A 9,280-nucleotide genomic window follows, 5' to 3' on the forward strand; every position below is an offset into this window, starting at 1 on the left:
TATATATATATATATATATATATATATATATATATATATATATAATATCTTTCTCTTTTATAAGGAGATGAGACAATTTTTAAGTAATTACTAAAGGGTATACTGTTGATTATATAGCTGTAACACAGCCATACGTATATTCGATTTTGTGAATAGAGTTGAGTTTATAATTCTATTTTGGATTGTGATTTTAGGTGCTTTTTATTGATAGATCTAATAGTCTGGTCTTTTGGATTGCTCATTTATCCATATATATACAGGAGCGGCTCAAGCATTTTAGTGGCCTAAAGCAAAAATCAAACGGGGCATTTAAAACTTGAATAACCTTTATATAATTGATTTCTTCTAGTTTCAATTGATAATACAATCATTCATATTTTAAATTATTTTTTATGAGATATTGTACACCAACTATGTCAAATTTCTTCTAATATTTCCTTTATTTTTCATGAAAAGTTTACTTTCTCTACAAATAGTATTGGGAAAATGCACAAGTACCCCCTCAACCTATGCCTGAAATCCGAGAGACATATATACTTATACTATACTAAGGTCCTATTACCCCCAAACTTATTTTATAAGTAATTTTCTTCCCCTTTCCGGCCTACGTGGCACTAGCTTGAAAAAAAAGTCTACCAGCTTGAGCCCACAAGACTCTGTAGGCCGAAAAGGGGTAGAAAATTATTAATAAAATAAGTTCAAGGGGGTAATTGGATCTTAGTATAGTATAAGTGTGTCTTTGAGATTTCGCGCTAGGTTGAGTGGGTACTTGTGCATTATCCCAATAGTAATCAATATTTATAAAAAATAATAATAACTTATAACTTATTATTATTAAAAATGAGGCCCCTTAAATTTGGGGGCCTAAGGCACATGTCTTTCTTTTGACACTGTCGAGCCACCCCTGTGTATATACATGTTAGTTTTTAATTATTATGCACAAATTTATTTAGTACATCTTTTACGGTAATATTATTATTAAAAAAAACACATGCAACCTCAAAAAGATTGTTGTCAATACTAAGAAATAATGGTCATTAGTGACATAAATAGTCCTCCCAAAAAATCTATTTCAATCCCTACATAAAGAAATCTTACTCCACTCTGTATTTAATTATTTATAGAGAAAAGAACCAAATACCCCCTCAACCTATTAGCTAATTCTCAACTATACACTTATTTTCTATGAAACTCCTACCACCCCCTAAACGATCTAAATAAGAAATAATCATCTTCCTAAAAATTCATAACCAGTTCTACGTCAAAGTTGTGTATCACACGCGATGGACAACCGTATATTCATTTTTTAATTCTTTTTTTCTCGTAAATTGTAAACCTAACCAAAAATAATAATTTAATATTTCACAAAAAGATTACGTAAAGATACTATTTTATCGAATCTAGAAATTAAAATTTATAAGAAAAATGCTTTCAAATAGAGACTTGTTTTATCAAAATCATAATAATTTCTTTAGAAAATAATAAGAAAAAATGACGCAAAATCTCTAGCTAAACCATATTAAACTTTCAGTTTGAAATCAAACCTAAAATAAAAATGCCCAAATAAATCTAAAAAAAATGCAAGAGTGAAAAAAGAATTTAGTAACAATGAAATTGGAAGGTGAAATTTTAAATTCATCCATATTGGTTCATTATGGTTTGATTTTTGTTTGGACTAAAATCGTGAGGGATTGAAGAAGAAATTTGAACTACATTTTTGAGCCTCGTATATGAAAATGATGTATGATTAAGGGAAAATTACATGGGATGGCAAAATTCCTAGGTAATTATATAATAAGGGTATAGTTTAATTTATTTACTTTTTATAATTATAGTTTAATTTTTTTGCTATAATTAATGGGGTCCACCACCTATTCCTAAATCAATAGTATAAAAACCTTTTTTTTTAATTTTGTATATAATTTTACACAAAACAATATTATCTTTCCTATTCATATTCCACCTTTTTCTCCTACAATTAATACTTCTATCCGATTTTGAATTTCAAATTGTCAAAAATTCAAGTCCTCCCTCCCGAAATTGAATTCAACTTTCGCAGGTAATCCTACATTTTAGTCGTTTTTCATTTTTTTTTCCTTATTCAACAATTGTATATGTATTATGTTTCTTATGTTTTTTCATATTTCTTTGGTGAAATAATTGATTGTTTGTTCTTATTAGATCATAAATTTTTCAAAATCAGAATGAATGAATCATCTTCATCTACGAGGATTATCAGAGGTATTTCATTGCATGTCAATTTTGTTGACAATTTACCCTCGTTTTCAATGGGTTCAACTCAAGATTTTGGGGTTGATGTTGGGTCTATGGTAAAATCCAAACAAGTTCAACATGAACAAACAATGGAAGAATTGAGATCTAAGAAAAAATATGACCTTACGGCAGTTCAAGAAGTTCTTAACAATGCCAAAGCTAGAGGCATTAAAATTGTACAAGGAGGAAGAAAGAGGAAAGCAATAAACATTGATTCATAGGAAAATGCATCTGAAATTGACGGATCTGAAGAACATCATAATCATGAAGTAGTGGCTTAAAACACAATTTTAGATACAATTTTTTTGTTATGTAGGTGTCAATATACAAAAAATTATTTGTTTAAGTAAATTTTGTATTCACGTAATTCTATATAGTATATTGGATGTTTAGTACACACGTGTTTTGGTTATATAGTTGTATATTCCTTTAGTTATTGTATGTGTCTGTGGATTTGATTACTTTATACATACTTTAAGTTATGTATAATGAATAATATACTAAGTTTTAATAGTGTTAGTAGCGGATTGTATATTAAAGGCTCCTTATTATTTTTGTTTTTGTATACATATATAAAAAGTAATTGGATTTAGTTGTACAGATGGGAAAATTTCATATATGATTATAATTTGTATATTTTAGTAGTTATATACAAATTATTGAAGTTAGTATATATTAAGTTTATATATTATTGTAGTATATACAAAGTCATTTAGACAGTTGTATATATTGTCATGTTTAACTACCATATTCATGTACATGTATTAATATACAAAAAAGGTAAGTTTGTATACATATACAAAAATTGATCTGTCCATGACTGCTTTCAAAATTGACTGTTTTTGTATACATATACAAAAAGTAATTATATTTAGTTAGATACTGCTTTCAAAATTGATTGATTTTACACTGATCTTTTTTTTAATATACAAATACTACATCAAAAAAAGTATATAATTGTATCATATGAATTTTCTTCTCTAAATTTTTTTATATTTTTGAAATCAGTTCTCAAAAGCAAAACACTTACGTTATGGCTATATACAATTATCACCAACGATTACCTGTATTCGATTACACTGATCTTCTTTATAATATACAAATACTACATCAACAAAAAGTATATAATTGTATCCTACGAAATTTCTTCGTAAAAAATTTATATATTTTTTAAATCAGTTTTCAAAAGAAAAACACTTACGATATGGCTATATACAATTATCACCACAATAACGAACGCATCTACATCAAATTTTGTAAATCCAATAGAACATTATACAATTATTGCAATAATAAACATGAATTTTCATCGAATGAACGATTACCTGTATTCGATTATAAAGAAAAATAAAAAAAATTGATGAACTGCCGTTTCATAAACAGCAAAAACAAGTTTATCTTGTGTTTCAATTGCTGTGTACTTCTTTTTTTTTTTTTTTGAAAAAAAAATGAATTTGAACGTTTACCTTAAATTAGGGACGTTTACCTTAAATTATGGCATTATCTAAATTTATTGTTAGCATATTTAACGCTTCAGTTACAAACCACTTTTTAAAATAACATTGTATAAATAAAAAACAAAAGAAACCTTATATACAAAATTAAAGATACCTAAAATAACTAAACTATACCCATAGAATGTAATTAGGTAAACTATACCCATATAATGTTATTTAATCAATTAAAGTTTGCCATATATGAAATTTTCCCGATTATTAACCAAGCATAAATTAGTAGTTACAAACTGATTTGGAGCTCATATAGATAAAATTTAGAAAACCATCACCGAAGAATTTTGAGAAATGCCTAAATAAATCATGAAATGGGTATAGAAATTTTGTGATATCAGAAAATGGGTATAGCCTGAAGATGCAAAAATATGTATTTTTATTTAATTTTCAATAATTTATATTGCTCGTTCTTTTCGAATTTGTGTTCGAGAGCACGCGTGTGTGCATGTATGCTTGCGTGCGTGCATGCGTGTCTGTCTGTTTGTGTGAATTTATCAAGTATCATGATTTATTTTTTACGCAACAAATATATTAAATACTAGAAAAATATGATTAACAAATTAAAACAAATGAAGTATAGAAATTTCATAAATACCCTAGGCTAGAAGTAGGCACGTTGATCAAGATATGCATGCTTCTAGACTCGTTTATGTAGTAGTAACTCTTTGTTCCAATTTATTTGACGCTCTTATTTTGTCATTCTTAAAAAAATTGACATGTTTATGTAATGAATAATAAGTTAAAACTTTAAAATTTTCACTTTATTCCTAATGAGATGATTTATACAAAATAAATATCTATGACTTGTTTTAGATCAGAAATTCGAAATTTTCTTTTTTTTCTTAAAAATATTTTAAATTGTTTCACTGATATCTTGTCATTTTGATCTCGAAAAACATGCTGCTATATAACAAGTTGAATTAATCATTTAAAAACACTATTCCTCTATTCTTTCAATTTTAGTTATTTACTAAAAAAATTAATAAAGTAATATTAGCTCTGTATTACAAAATATTTCATATTACGATACAATATACACGTGCAACGCACATGCCGTGAAACTAGTGTGTGTGTGTGTGTGTGTGTATATATATATATATATATATATATATATATATATATAATATTATAAGTGGAAACATTACAAATGAAAAGTTGAAATACCAAAATGCCCTTGTAAAATTAAATGATTGTATTACCATTTTTAAGGTAAAAGAAAGAAAACTGGTTTTTCAAAATTTATTTATCCTTTTTCACTAATTCTTTTCATTTTATATAATAAGAAATTCAAAAGTCTGTGAGTAATATCTCAAAAGTTGAAAGATCACAATTGATTTCTTTTCAAATTTACTTTTTCCCATTATATTTAATTAATAATTAGATAATTAAACAATAACATATTAGATAATCGCACCACTCATCAAAATTTGTTCCTATTCTCTTGAGCAACATTAATAAACCAAAGAAGATATAATTCCTCATTAAACAATGGTATAATGTCATTAGGTAAAAACCTTTTCATTTTCTTTTATTTGTGTATTATATTTAAGAATCCAAAAAAACATAATTTTACATTAAATATTATATTCAAATCAGTTATAAGTCTTTTCACCTCTCCCAATATTTCTTATATATTTCAACTCTATTATCACTATATTTCTAATTGTATGAGCAGTAGAAACTGAACTTCAATAATGTGGAGTAGGTAATTTCATTGTTTTTTTTTAAATGATACTACTTTTGCTTTATAAAATCTTGAATTGATGTCTAATTATAATGGAATCTGAACTTATTTAGAGGGAGTAATACTTTTATTAACTTATCAATGAGCCTCCTGCAATGCTAATTATTCTGGGAAAACAGTTAAGTGAGTAAAAATAGACACAAATCTATCATATGTTATCTTCTTAATTGTAATTTTTTTAAATAATATTATATGATAGAGATGTGATTTTTGCAGGGATGGGTTCAGGAGATGGCAAGTCATGTGAAATCACTGGACAAAAAACACTTATTAGAGATAGGAATGGAAGGATTTTATGGTGATTCAATGCCTGAAAAGAAGCAAGTTAATCCTGGTTTTCAAGTTGGTACACATTTCATCAATAGCCATCTTATTAGAGAGATTGATTTTGCCACTATACATGCATACACTGGCCAATCATAAATTTCTTAAACATCTCTTTTACCTTATGGTATAAACAAACTTATATTTAAAAAAAAAGTGGAGATTACTATTCCTTTAAAAGAAGACGAAAACTTTAAGGCATTAAATATTTTGTAACTATAGTGCTAACATTTAAATTATGTGTTGTGACGCATTAAAAAAAAGTACTCTTAACAAATTGAATAATTGATATATTTTAAGAATTGTATATTTGAAGTCGTTATAGTATTACATTTGAAATCACTTGATAATAATTTTTTTGTATGATGTGTCATAATCACCGTTTATTGAGTCAAGCTTGAATTTTACACATCGTACGCTTATATATTAGAAGTATTTATACTAATTAGCACGATATACACGTGCAACACACGTGTTCGAAAACTAGTATATATAAGGAGATGGAAACAGTTTTTAAGTAATTACTAAAGAGTATACTATTGATTATATAGTTATAACTCAGCCATACATATATTTAATTTTGTGGACAGAGTTGAGTTTATAATTCTATTTTGAATTGTGGTTTCAGGTGCTTTTTATGATAGAAGTTTGGTCTTTTGGATTGTTCATGTATTCATGTATATACATGTTAGTTTTTAATTATTATGTACAAATTTATTTAGTACATCTTCTAAGTAGTATTATCATTAAAAAAAAATCATACAACCTTAATAAATTGTTGTCAATACTTAGAAATAATGGTTATTAGTGACATAAATAGTCCTCCCTAAAAGATTGTTTCAATCCATAAAGAAATCTTACTCCACTATATATTTAATTGAGAAAATAATCAAATGCCCCCTCAACCTATTAGCTAATTCTCAACTACACACTTTTTCTCTACAAAACTGCTACTACCCCCTAAATTATTTAAATATGAAATAATTATCTTCCTAAAAATTCATAACCAGTTCTATGTCAAAGTTGTGTAGCACACGCGATGGATAGCCGTACATTCATTTTTAATTATTTTTCTCGTAAATTGTAAACTTAACCTAAAATAATAATTTAATATTTCACTAAAAAATTACGTAAAGATTCTATTTATCGAATTTAGAAATTAAAATTTATAAGAAAAATGCTTTCAGATAGAGATTTGCTTTCTCAGAATCATAATGATTTCTTTAGAGTATAATAAGAAAAAATGATGCAATATCTCTAAACCATATTAAACTTTCAGTTTGAAATCAAACCTAAAATGAAAATGCACAAATAAATTTTAAAAAAAAAATGAAAAAGTGAAAAATGAATTTAGTAACAATGAAATTGGAAGGTAAAATTTTAAATTTATCCGTATTAGTTCATTATGGTTTGATTTTTGTTTGGGCTAAAATCGTGAGGTATTGAAGAAGAAATTTGAACTCCATTTCTTAGCCTCGTATATAAAAATGATGTATGATTAACCAAGCATAAATCAGTAGTTACAAACTGTTTTGGAGCTCATAGAGATAAAATTTAGAAAATTACCACCGAAATTTTTTGAGAAATGCCTCAAGAAAAACAGTAAAATCGCTCACGATGTAGCGATTTTGGTCGTCAGAAAAAGCAAAATCGCTGCAATAGCAGCGATTCTTAAATTTGCTTTTTTTTAAAAAAAAAAATAATAAAAAGAATTAAACAAATCACTCCAAATGGAGCGATTTTCAAAATAAAAAAAATATATTTTTTTAATAAGTCGCTGCTTCTGCAGCGACTTGCATTAAAAAATTTTTTCCTTTATTTTTTTAAAAAACTGAATAATTTTTTTTAAAATTTTTTAAAAATCATTGGCATCGATTTTTAATTAGTTTTTTTTAAAAAAAATCAAATCGCTGTAAAGGCAGTGATTTACACTTAATTTACCCTTTTAACTCCGAACTCATAGAAATTTCATAAATATCCTAGGCTAAAAGCTGACATTTTGATGAAGATGTGATGCTTCTAGACTCGTCTATGTAGTAGTAACTCTTTATCTCAATTTATTTGACGCTCTTATTTTATCATTCTAAAAAAAATGACATGTTCATGTATTGAATAATAAGTTAAAATTTTAAAATTTTTATTTTATTTCAAATGAGATGATTTATACAAAATAGATCAAAATTTTAATTTTTTTTTAAACTTTGTGTTCAGTTAAACTCCATGATTTTGTATGATGGGAGTACTAAAAATGGAAAATTTTCATGACCTAAATTAAAAATTATAAATACTGAACCGCATGTAGGTAAGTCAATCCATTACTCCAACCAAATATCAAAATTAATATGTGAAAGTAACAGAAATAGTGTAAGGAAAGCCTTGAAGTCAAATTTTATGGAGTATCAATAAAAGCGTAAAATAATAAAATACCCTGCAACTAGTGTCATCTATACAGACTATAAAGATTTAGTACATCCATATCAAAGGTACAAAACTATTTGAAATAGTAAAATATAAGAAAAATATATTATTACAAGAAGCCAGGCATCACTCTGAATGTCAATAAAATCACCGAATATTCTAGATAATATAATCAATTGAATCCACTAGTGCTAAGATCTACATCAAATGGTGCAACAATAGTACCATAACACGTGTATTCAGTAAATATAATAAATCAATTGAGAAAGAACTATCTATCATAAAATATATGAAATGAAACATTAAACTAATTCACATATCTCGAGTCCACTAACTCGGGGGAAACATGGAGAGATAGCTAATAAGAATCATCCAATAATTTCATGACCCTCCAGATCATTTCCTTTGGTTTCCAATTCTTTTTTGGAGTTTAGAGTTTCTTGTATCGATTTCAAGTCATTATGACTTATTGAGTCACATAGTTTGGTCACATGGTCAATCATTTGGTTTTTATATGTAAATTTGCTATTTTAGAGCTTCTTAAGATTGAAAAGTTGACTCCGATCAAAACATCAAGTGAACAACCTTTGAATGCGATTCTGATGGTTCTAATAACTCTAGGAAGTTGAGTTTTCTCAAGTAGGGGTCCTGAGGGGGTATGTACAAAATCATTTCAACAATCTTACATCTCTATTCTACTTTATGAAAGAAGCCTGAAAAATAACTCTGAATATAAACAATAGTAAAATTTAACAGATCGTAATAATAAGACTGAATTGACTCACTAACTTGTCCATGAAACATCTATTTAATTGAGATATGTCTCGGGACAATACCCACAACTACCTAAACAATGAACTAGTTGTCTACTGACACCAAAAGATGTAAATAAGTAGAGCCCTCCGAAAACAAATAGGTCTCACCAACAATGCTGATAGATGGACATCTCTGCGAAGCACATGTCGCCGATCTTGAACACCTATATTTACTTCATAAAATGATGCATCAT

Source organism: Solanum pennellii, chromosome 2, assembly GCF_001406875.1.
Source record: "Solanum pennellii chromosome 2, SPENNV200".
NCBI lineage: Eukaryota > Viridiplantae > Streptophyta > Magnoliopsida > Solanales > Solanaceae > Solanum > Solanum pennellii.